Here is a 12,054-nt window from a genome sequence, read left to right as displayed (position 1 = left end):
AATAAAATGTGTTAAAATACTTGCACTATCCTAAATTCAGGTTAGCCAGTTCACGTCTCTACGAAATATATTCTACTTTCAACCTAGATTATTTTGGGGTCTGGCAGCTATTTTTTTCCCTTCTTCAGATGACATTAAGAGCCAATTGAGGTAAATTTATTTTTCCATAAAAGTAAATCATCAAGGCTAGAAGTCCAAAGCCAAGCCTTCCAAAAAATCATCATCATAATTTTGTAAACCGTAGATAATGTCATATTGGAATAAAAAGATTTTTCAGAGTAAGAAATGTTACATTAAGATAAAAAATAGAACTTAGTGTTGCCAGCTTAATAATATCCTTAAAAAAAAAATCTTCCAGGGCTTTAAAATAAGCATAAAGAGAGAGAGAGAGAGAGAAATAAGAATGAGACTGAGAAAGTGAGAGTGTACAGGAAAAAAAAAAACACTTTCAAAAAAATCAATTATTTCAGGCATTCTGAAATGCAATGTTTTGTCCTTACCTTTTCAAGCTTTTATGTTTGTGTGCACTCACTCATGCTATTTCCAGTGTATTTAGGGAAGATGGGGTCTAGAAGTGAAACAGGAATAAATTAATAGGAATTGGCCCTAGTCTCCTAAAATTGTATTACCAAATACACAGACTGCATTATTCAAAGAAGCAGTTTCCTGCCTAGCTTTTCATGGCAGTAAAAGTGTTTTTGAGTGGGAGAAAAAAGTGCAAAAAGAAAGACATTTTAATGTACAGTGGCAGACAAATGCCTAAGTCCCATTAACATCTGGGGACGTTAGAGCACTTGATCTTTTTCTATGCACTGCTTTACTCTGAGTAACCTGGTGTTTAGTCCTTGAAAATAATAAAAAGCCACCACTTGCCTGGCAGTCAGAATGTCTCCTGTAGTGAAGGGTTTGTTTTTCCTCATTTAATACTGAGCTGCTGTCAGACCTCAGGGTTATGCACAATGAGTTTAGCACAATGAGTCAGATCTTCCATTTTCAAAGACTATTACGCGCTCACGCATCCCCGAGCCCACCATTCTCTGATGAGTATATCGCCATCAGAAATTCAGGTGTGGAGGGAAGGTGTAGCCCCTTCTTACAATGCTAAGATGCCAATTGATTTTTAAGTTGTCAGCTCCTGCACTCTGCTCTCCAGCAGCCTGAACAGGATGGAAAAACTTACCACAAGTTTTCACTTCCATTTTTAGTTCTTCAGAGGAGCTTTTTATTGCAGAATGAAGATTACAGCCAGCAACACAGGAAGGACTGAGCCTGTGCTGAGGATCATAATTGCCTTCTCTTTCTTAATCTGCATTTACCTTTGGAAATGTCCTTTACATCAGCTGGATCAGGAGGTTTTTTTACTTTGGGAAGCAGATGAAGATGTCCCTGCTAAACAAGGGACACTGCATCTGCTGTGGCAAGAGACTGACAGTGAGCCTGTCCTTCACAGATGTAGGCTAAGTAAATTCTTCTCTAAATTACAAAATGTGGTATCTGAAATGTTTGGGATAAGATTTTAGAGAAGAAGAAGAGAAAGAATTAAATGTTCTGATAAGTGGCTGAGACAGTCACCTCAAACCTTATAAGAAAGAATTTAACTGCAGGCTACCAAGAAACCTCTTTCTTTAATCTCCTGACCATGAAGTGTAAGCACAGATAAGTAACTTCCATTGCCTGCCCAGAAGCATGAACAGCTACCATTTATCTAAAATTCGTAAAACCAGAAAGCTCTTCCTGGTCATGACTAAGAGTCGAAACGACTTGGAAAGAAAATGCGTGCTACTACACTATATGGAAATAAAAATGTATGTATTCTTACAAAAGCTTCTCCAGAACTTTAAAAAAAAAATTAAAAAAAAATCATAACTCAGTGTGATAGCAGACTGTGATACTCTCCAAATAAACAGAGCTTTCTTAAGTATGAAAGTCATACCTTTGGTTTTGACAGCCATCTTCTCCAAATAACAGTGGAGATACTTAAGGGACTGATTCAGTCACCTTAACTGAAGACAACAAAACAACTGCAGAACAGCTCACACTGAATTTGGTAGGATTTTGACCAAGGAATACTACTGGAATTCATACAATTTACAAGAAAAGGCATTCAAGGGCATCCAAGGAAATTAACAACCTCTGCATCCTTGTTCCTTTGTCACCTCTCATTCTCTTTGTAAAAAGAAGTAAAAATAGTTCAGAAAAGTATGCAAAACCAATACAGTCTTTATCTACCTGACCCTTCATAACAAATTAGCAACTGTCTATAGTATTAGCCATTTCCTGTCATGTTACATTAATATCACAGAAGTTTAGCATTTGATTGCCCCAATAAGATATGACCTTGCAATCATTTCAAGCAATTTTCATAACTGATTAGTGAAAACAAAGGCTAGCACACTCAGACTCTAGGATGGAAACTACCAATAGAACATGTCAAAAATATTTCATATATATATATATATATATATTTTTTTTTTTTTCTTGTGTATTAATGTTTGTATTTCCCATTTCAGCATTCTCCTCCAAAATTTCATTTCTGGACTTGGACAACTAGCACATTATCCCTTACTTTTCAAATTAAGTAAGTAACCCATGAAGAATCATTGTAGCAGTTTTAAACACCTTTTACTATCAAATTTACAGCTTCAAGAGAAACAATGATGGCTACTGGTTAGGACTGTGTGAGACAACAAAATCAGAAGTGATGCAATGAAACTTACTTAAGATGCAGGAAAAGAAGAAATTCCTAGAGGAGTTGTGTTTCTAATGATACAGTAATTGTCTCAAAGAAGTGGTGAAAACCCCTTTACACTATACAATCAGTGTTAGAATGAAAAAAAGCACTACCAGGTACTGTCTAGGGAATAATCTTGTGCCAGGCAGCAAGAGGACTGTCTTGTTTTTATCTTCACTTTCTCGGATGCTATGATTCAAGGCTGGCTTGGAAGATGAAAGACTAATGGTATTTAATGGATTGCTGAGTTCTTGTCTGATTGCTACATGGTTTTCTTGCTTTCGGAAATTAAATAATTTAAGAAGAGAAGAAAAAGACATTTATATAACCTCTGGATTTTTTTTCTCTAGTCATATTAATATAAAGAGATTCAAACAAAGCTCCTTCAGAGCCTGCCTGCACCACAAAAGAGAATCACTGATAACGCAAGTGTTGGAAAGGCAGTGATGCAGCATGTCTACAATGATGACTGCAGTTCAGGTGGAAATTCAGGCTACGTTCACTCTTTTAAAATTAATTTTATTTTATTTTATTTTATCTTGTTGCAATTTGTGATGTCTTCCTTGTACTTTTTTTTTAACCTTTCTAAGACCATTCCAGAAGTTTTATAAAGCAAATTCAGGGTGTTGGGAAAACCTGGAGAGGTTTGGTGGGAAAAGAGCTCATGTGTGCTTAATTGCCCGGGAAACTCTGAAAGAAGTAGTCCCATTTCATAATCCTCTTGGGTTCAAACTCTGGCTGAGAAATCATTCTCTTTTCTCACCAAGAACATGTATTTTCTGGAGCCTGCAGAGCATTTGACATACCAGGGAGAGCATTAGGGCAGTATCTGGTGCACGGAGAAGAAAAGGAGGGAAAGATTAGAAAAACACAAGCTTGTTACACTGTGATACCCAGTAATGTGTAAAATCTCGGGTTTTGCCTTGGACTGGTGCCATCTCTGTGTCACTTGCCTGGGGAAAGGGCAGGCTGAAAGCAACAGTTCCTGAATTTATTACTGCAGTGAGCAACTCACTTAGAATGAAAGGATACTAATTTCAGCAAACCTTGAATTCCATCATTTTTGCTTTTAATTCTTTTATTTTTATTTTTTACTGAGTAAAGTCAATCATTTCTCCTTTATCATCTGTTCATCCCTTGTATATCCTTGCAATTCCAGTAGATCTCATTGAGAGATGAGTTTTTTTGTATCTTCTGGTTTGTCTCCTCAGCTCTCTGGCCAGTATGTGTTTTCTTCCTTGTCCTTACTTAGAGAAATGGACAAATTGATTAGTTTTATAGCATCTATAGCAACTGTCAGGTATCTCTTGCACTTTTTTCTACATGCCACAACCTTGGTGTCACTATTTCTGGCCTTTTTCTGTGGGTGATATGGAGATCTCAGCGTTACCTGCTGCTTCTGCTCAGCGGAACAGTGTTTGGCTCCGCGTGGAGCTTGGCCACCTGCAGCACACCCAAGCTGTGCCTGAGCTGCAGAAATGGCAAGCCTTCCTCTTTGCTGGATGTCATTAGCAGTGCCTAGATGCTGCTCAGGCCAGAGCATTTACAAGAAACTTCTCAGACATGCTGGAAATGAGTAAAGTAGATCACCTGAGAAGCAAGTGCTGCTGGCAAAATAGCCACTCCTGCTGCATGCTGTGCTATTCATAAAGGTAAGTGGCCTCCAGCAAGCCGGGCTCCCCATGCCGTGAAGTGCACAAAATAGAGCCTTTACCTATGCACCGTGGGAGACGGAACCTTACACACTGGCTTCATTACACAAAGACTTTCCATCCACACTGCCAGGACAGCAGGCACAGGCTGAAATTCTAGCAATTACTTTGGCTTCATTTCATGCTAAGCATTATAAAGTGCTGGAGATGATAATGCTTGGCACAAGTGTCCCCTTTGCTGTGACTGTGTCTGTAGCACACCGCACCCGTGCCTTTTCTGTTTGACATTGGAAATTAACATCACCATACTTCATTTTAAACATCTGTTAAATGGAAATAATAACACAGCGCCTACCCCCTGAAGAGGTGTGTTGTGAGGCTTAACTAATTATTGCACACTTGCAAAGTGCTCTGAGATCTCAAAAAGAAATATATCATCAAAGTGCAAAGCATTATTCTCGTGCAGCCGTCGGAGAGCACATTTTCAGAGAGGCTATAAATCTGTTACCAGTGTGATCCAAGATGGGTCTGTCAGCTGAAGGAAGGACATGAATGTTTAAACATTTATTTGAATATTAAACCAAAGGTCTTCAAAACCCATACTGAAGGCTCCACTGCAGTCCTAAGTGAATTCTGGTCATGTAACAGGGAGTAGCCAGAGTTGTACAAGTGAGGAAATTCAATTTGCCAACCATGCTGGAAACTTGGACAGCAACTTCAGTAAATCCAGTTATTCTCTTTTCACCTTGGTCCCTTTTCAGAGGAACAGCAAATCGTTTTCTTCCAAGCACAACGATTCTTAGATTTGCTGGAAAGAATATGAGCATCTTATAATTGCACTGAATTGTTTGTGGCCAGCTGGTACAGACTACTTTTTTCCTGAGGACCTGCTGAATGCAGGGCACTGTTGGCTGTACTGTTTAGTATCACAGGCGAGACTATGAATGATTCGTAGTCTGGTCCATGTGCCAGATTTCTGTAGGTGTTTTGGTTCATGTGAAATGTCTGCTGTGCGGCAGACATTCTTCAGCCAACTTTAGCCATCTGTGCCCCAAAATCAGCAAAAATGAGATTGCACCAGGGATCTTGGAAGAGCCCTCCATGTATTTCCCATGGGCTATAAAAGAAATAGGTACGAGACTGTCGTTGAGGCATTGATGCCGTGGGCCCTGCCACAGATTTGTTGAAGGCAAGTTTCCCATTTCACAGCAGATGTTGATGGCAGTGTGAATCTCACCTGGACATATCTGGACTTGAATTGCTGATAACAAGATGGCACCCAGGGCACGTCATTTCCACTGTGACTGCACACAAGTGCCCAATGCCAGGGGCAGGAGCTGCACTGCCTGTGAAAGATCACAGCTGAAGGGTAGATGGATCTCTACTTGATGGCAAGCAATATGGGTCAACTCCTTCTACACTGAGGCAGTGCTTACTACTATGATATACATCTTCCGGCAGGCGTGGATATCTGCTTGGGACTGGAGGTCCAGGGTGCAGGGTTGGCAAGGATCCACACAGTAGCCAATAGATACAACACAATTTATTACCTCTCCAGATGCAGTCAGTCCCCAGAACTGCTGGGTAAGCCCTGGGAGCCCTTCCCAGATTAGGGGAACCACAAGGAACCACAGAGCATCAGCCCGCGGTCAAGGCTTACTCCTACTTAAATGGGCAGCGCTCTTCTAAGAACAGCTCACACATGCATATGTCTTGGGATTGTAGTTGCAGCAGGTGGCCCAGTGAGGTCAATTTTATGGAGACCTCCCCTCAGAATTGGGTTTCATGCCTGGAACAGTTAATATATTTCATATAATGAATTGAGAGCTCATATAATGAATAGAGAAGTAAGAGCATTGTGTGAGCCTGACCCTCAGCTGAGCAGGATGTGGCTGGCTACTTGACATATGCAAGAGACAGCAATAAGCAAGAACAGTCTTGGCTGATCCACAGTACCTTGCACAACAGCCCATCCAAAAACAGCAAGCAAATAAAGCTCTGTAGGGACAATGAAGTTTTGTCCTCTGCCAGCTCAAGGAGACTACAGTCTCCACCTGTACAGTAATCTCAGTGTTGGGTTTGCACGTGGCATCTCCCTGCTTTGCCACAGTGCCATTAATGCAGGCTGCTGTGGTGGCAGAAATGTGGAGAAAAGGAGCAATAAAGGAGTTAAGAAAAAAAAAAAAAAAAAAAAAAAAAAAAGACAATTTCTGTTATTGGCCTCTTCTGCTGCTACAGCCACAATTTATACAAATTGTCAGCAGGATGGTAGCTGATAACATAAAAGGCTCAGAAGTGCCAGATTAAAATTAAAAATGTATTTTCAACGACAGCTCACAGCTTCTCCACAATGACAAATGCAGGTTGCCACGTGAGACATCAGAACACCACAGTGACTGCAGAAGATACTTTCTTCTGCAACCGTTTAAAATCCTGGGTTCTGTGTTACAGAGTAACAAATAGAAGTCAATTTTACTGGGGCTGCCAAACCAAAATGTCAGTTGATGTAACATGACAGGAAATGAAGGTATCAATGGAGTTATACTAAGTTTTTGGGTAGGATCTGGACCACTTATTTCTCACTGTCTGGACCAGATATAATCCAATCACATATTGCAGGCAGATGTGAAAATGCTTATACTAGTTAAATTTTCTCAATAATTTGCACACGAAGACTTCATTTGCTACTTGATTCCTACCTTCCAGGCACACCTCTGAGGCTGTTGGGCTTCTCCTTTCATCCCTGGTGCTGCAGGTATCCTCTTGATCTTCTTCTGAGGCTTGTCGCTTATCATTTGCACAGACACCTCACACCTCCTCTGCTGGTATCCCCAGGTGAAACAGTCTTTGGTGCATCTCTGCATCTCCGGGACTTGCTTGTGGAGAGAAATGGCAGCACACTGCGTGGTGCCTGGCCACTTCTTGTCAACCCTGAGCTTGTTGCTTCTTTTCCTCGCACGTCCAGATTCCCAGGTCTGTCAGAATATGGTGATTTTCCAAACTTTTGTGACAAAGGGAGATTGTGAACTTCCTGAACCTGCAGAAGAGACATCAGGTGCCAATATGTCCAGTTCCAGATGCTTATTACTTCTTCAGCCCAGTCCAAGCAAAACTTTGATAACAATAATGCATTTCTCTTTTCATTTTCAATTCATATAAATTGTAGTCTGGTAAGTAATCTGTTTCAAATGAACTAATAAAAACATTTAGTTTAAAGTGAAGGAAATGTACTTATATCTGGTCGTAAATCTCCTCTAAATAAAAAATATCAGGTACAATTTTTAATGTTAGTTTGAACCTGATCCAGAATCTCCCATTCAAATATCATTCCTCGTGCTCGCAGAATCACAGAGCTGGGTAAAACAAAGGGATTTATGAAATATTTGTTGTGCTCTCTTCATCTGCCCTCCAATTTCTGTGTCCTTCTGGCCACACAGCGTGTTACTGAACATTTCCTTGCAGCAATGAATCGTAGGACTCTTTTTAATGGAAGGTGAGATTCTCATACAATTTCCTCACACAAGTAGTTGTTATTTTAAGCAAAACACCATATACTGTAAAAAGTATGATGAAATTGCAAGAATTGGTACACTGGAAAAAATAATCAGCAGGGAATCATTGCTTCAATAGATTTTTTTTCTCTGTTTAAGTTATGTATTACTAGTTTCACCTTTTGGGTTCTGCTTTTAAAACACACTAGTTCATGGATAAAGTACAAATGCACATAACACTGAAAAAGCACCTTTAAGATAACAGCTATGGGGTTAATATATATTAATATTATATATATATATTAACCCCATATATATATATATATATATATATTAATGTGGGAAATGCATTTTTTTTAACTATTATGGTTGGAAATATTCCTAAGGAATATTCCTATGTCTTTATTCCTAAAGACATATGTCAGAGGAACAGACACGTTTCAAAGGAAGAAGCCTCCATTAGATGATAGGACTAATAATTTTTTATCAATTAGAATTCCTGAGGGAAAGGAGATAACTCTCTTCATTAATAATATTAGTAGAGGTTGGAATTACATGATCTGTCTAGAGATATGGATAATGTTTTGAGGAGAAATGTCAATTGTTTAAAGAACATGTTTGAGAGGAAGGAAAGGGAGATAAAACAAAACTGTCTCTTGATACCAGCTGTAATTTCTACAGCGTCAAGAGACCCACACCTTTGCTTCTTAAAGTGTATTTTAGATTGAAACTTTATTTTTCCAGAGCTTTTGCTTAGAGTAAATTATCATGTTATATAGAAATATACTATACCACATTATTTTATTTATTTTTTTATTTTACTACTCTGCTATTAATTCTGTGTGATAAGTTGTAAGCTTGATTTATTTTAACTGAGAGATTTTTTTTATTATTTTTAATTTTTTTTAATGTAAATGGATAGCTTAGCATCACCTGCTGTCAAGCCTGCAAAAAGGTGAGTGGAAGTGTACCCTATGCTTCTGTAGCATAGAAAGTGTTATGATTTCAAATATACTCTCTAGTTCAAGTTGTCACAAACCTATCACTGAATATTTGCCAGCATCTCATCCAGGAGGCATGTGAGAATAATAAGAACACCTTTTTTATTGAATATGTTCACACCGAGTTAAGTGGATATTTTGAATTCCTAGGCTTCTGCTCCATGAAGCCATGTCTTCTCTGGAAGTATGCCTCAGATACAAATTTAATTAGCATCTGAATTTCACAGATGTGGATGATACAACTTGTTTGCACTGTCTGAAGAATGGGTCTCATGGAGCTTTTGTAATTGTGGAAAATACGTCGAGGTAATGTAAGATAACAAGACTTCAGCCACTCCTTTATCCAATGGAGGGACAGCAGAGCAGGACCTAAGCAATCCAGGAGGTTCCTGGAGAACATCAGTGACAACTTCCTGACCTGACTGACAGAGAAGACAATGAGGACAGGCAATATGTTGGACCTCATACTCACCAACAATGAATGGCTCGTTGGGAATGTGAAGGTCAAAGGCGACCTGAGCTGCTGTGACTGTAAGATGGTGGAGCTCAGAATCCTGAGGGCAGGGAGGAGAGCAAGAAGCAGCTATGCAGCCCTGGGCTTACAGAAATCAGACTTTAAACTCTTGAAAGAGTGGAAATTGCTTGGAAGAGTCCCGTGGAATACAGTTTTGGTGAGAAGAGGGGCCAGATAAAGCTGGTTAATATTAAAAAACCATCTCCTCCCAAAAGAGGGGTCCATCCTAAAGGATAGGAAGTCATGCAAAAATTACAGGAGGCCTGCATGGATGAACAAGATGCTCCTGGCAAAATTCAAACACAAAGAAAAAACATAGAAAAGGTAGCGGCCACGTTGGGTAACCTGGGAGGCATACAGAAACATTGTCTGATAAAGGTAGGACAGATGAACTTGATGTATCTTCCTACCTCAACCAATATGTGATCTCAAAAAGCGTAATCTGTGATCTTTCCCCATTTTACCTATGTGCACTAGTGTGAGACTGGGACTTTCCCACTCTTCTTGTTGTTCAATTTTGAGTATTCATGAGTTTTTCATGTCTAGTTTTTACCATGATGATTATATACTGCCCAGTGAATCTTACATGTTCTTTCCTAAGGGTTTGTTTCTTGGCTTGCTGGTTGATTGTTTGTTTGTTTGCTTGCTTGCCATCACCCTCTTCCCCCCCCTCCCAACAGCCATTAATGTTCCCATTCACAATGTTTTACCTTCTAATACATTTGCAAATTTATATATATATTTCATATTGTCATTGACTCTTTTTGTGATTTTTTTATTATTATTTTTTCAGTCTGTTGGCTTTCACATGTTCTTATTTTTTCATAAACTTCTGGTTGAATTTAAAATAAAACCAAAATTTAAGCCATATGAGATTAAATATTAGTTTGCTATCTAGAGAGAGTAGTTATTGAATAAACTCAGCAGATTAACTATAGCTCTTACTATAGATTTCATTATTCTTCTGTAAATCATTCAAGATTCCTTAGAAAATTTTCAACTTCTTTCCCATTTGCTATTTTCTATAAGAGCCCCCTAATTTTACTTTCCCATCTAACATTTTTAGATAATCACTTTTTTTTTTTTTTTTTTTTTTTTTTTTGACATATGTTGAATCTCATGGAGTCCTTTTTTTTTAGTATTATCTTTTTTTACTTTTTTTTCTGTTTGGGAAAGGTGAAAATTACAGAGCCATGATCTGATCTCCAAAGCAAACTATACAGTAGGCATTAAAACATTAGAAATTTAGAAAGGAAGAATAAATGGAAAATTTATATTTCATAGTAGTAAATGGAAAACAAAACAAACTGAAAATGCAACAGGGTTTTCCTAAAAGTAATCTTCTGCCATAATAAGTGGGTATCTTCAGATGGTGTAGTCACACTTAGGAGAAAGATAAAGATAGAGAGAGGAGAAAAATACAGAGATATGTAAAATCTGTCATACTTCAGTTAAGCATCTGATATACTGCTATAATGGAAATTCTCAGTTAAACTGGCAAAATAGGACCTAGTTGGAAAAGTGTGAGATGAGCACAGAGCTGAAACAAAAGATGGCAACGTTTGTGCTAAAAGGAGAAGCAACAGGCAGAAGGACGATGAAAATTGACTTAGGACACTGGTATTTGGTCCAGTCTTCTTCAGTAGTGACTTATAAGGTAGCTTGGCAAGTACTGTGCAAATGGAAATTCGGAAATAATAGGAGTAACGCTGGAAGCCTGGAGCACAACAAAGGAACTGATGGATCTTAATAGCTGGAAATACATGAACTAGATAAAATTTAAGGTAGCAAGTGCAGAGTCTTTAACTTAGGAATGAATAACATATATATATATATACATATATAACTAGTAGCTTTTATTTTCCCTAAAAATTTGAAGATGTCAGTCATTGAATGACTAGAAGCCATCAGTGTTGATACAGCTGTAGCAAACCTGCAGGCATTTTTACCTGTCACGTCAGGCAGCCCAGGGACAGGCCATCTGCAACACTGTGTAAAGTTCTGCTCACTACTGGGTGAGGAGGATAAAATCAGACCAGAGGAGGTCTGGTAAAATCAGACCACAGGAGGCTGAGGAATAAGGTGAGAGAGCAAACAGGTTATCCTGAAAGAAGGGACAAGCACAGCTTGGCTTACCTCACCCTGCAAAGCAAGGCTACAAAAGGACGTATTATTGCCTCTGATTTATGCCAGAAGCAAACACCAGGGAAGAAAAAAAAAAAAAAAAAAAAAAAAAAAAAAAGGATATTTAAGGAAAGGACAGCACTGGCTAACATATGAATAGTTAAGAAATGTTGTGCATAAACTGAAAATCAGCCAAAGGCTGTGAAGCATCTGGGGAGCGTCATTCTGAAATAACCTCCTGTAAGAGTCATCAGGAAAAAGGCATTTATTAAAACAATACCGCGACGTTATAGCATCTGATGGAAGAGCTATGGACTTTTAGGGAAACAGACTTATTTACAGACAGGAGGTCTCTGTCAGTCATCCCATCTACTCTCTTTTTCCCCTACTCATGTCCTCCTTCCCCCCATCTTTTACAGCATTTGTAGTTGGTGAATTGCAGCTGCTCGTGGTCCAGAAAGAGAATGCAGCTTTCATGTAGGCTGCGTTATGCTAGGAAGCGCCAGCATGTCCACCTCAGCTGTTATCTCTGACTTTGATT

This window comes from Oxyura jamaicensis, chromosome Z (assembly GCF_011077185.1).
Source record: "Oxyura jamaicensis isolate SHBP4307 breed ruddy duck chromosome Z, BPBGC_Ojam_1.0, whole genome shotgun sequence".
Lineage (NCBI taxonomy): Eukaryota > Metazoa > Chordata > Aves > Anseriformes > Anatidae > Oxyura > Oxyura jamaicensis.
The sequence above is the reverse complement of the archived record's forward strand: the minus strand, read 5'-3'. Positions refer to the sequence as shown.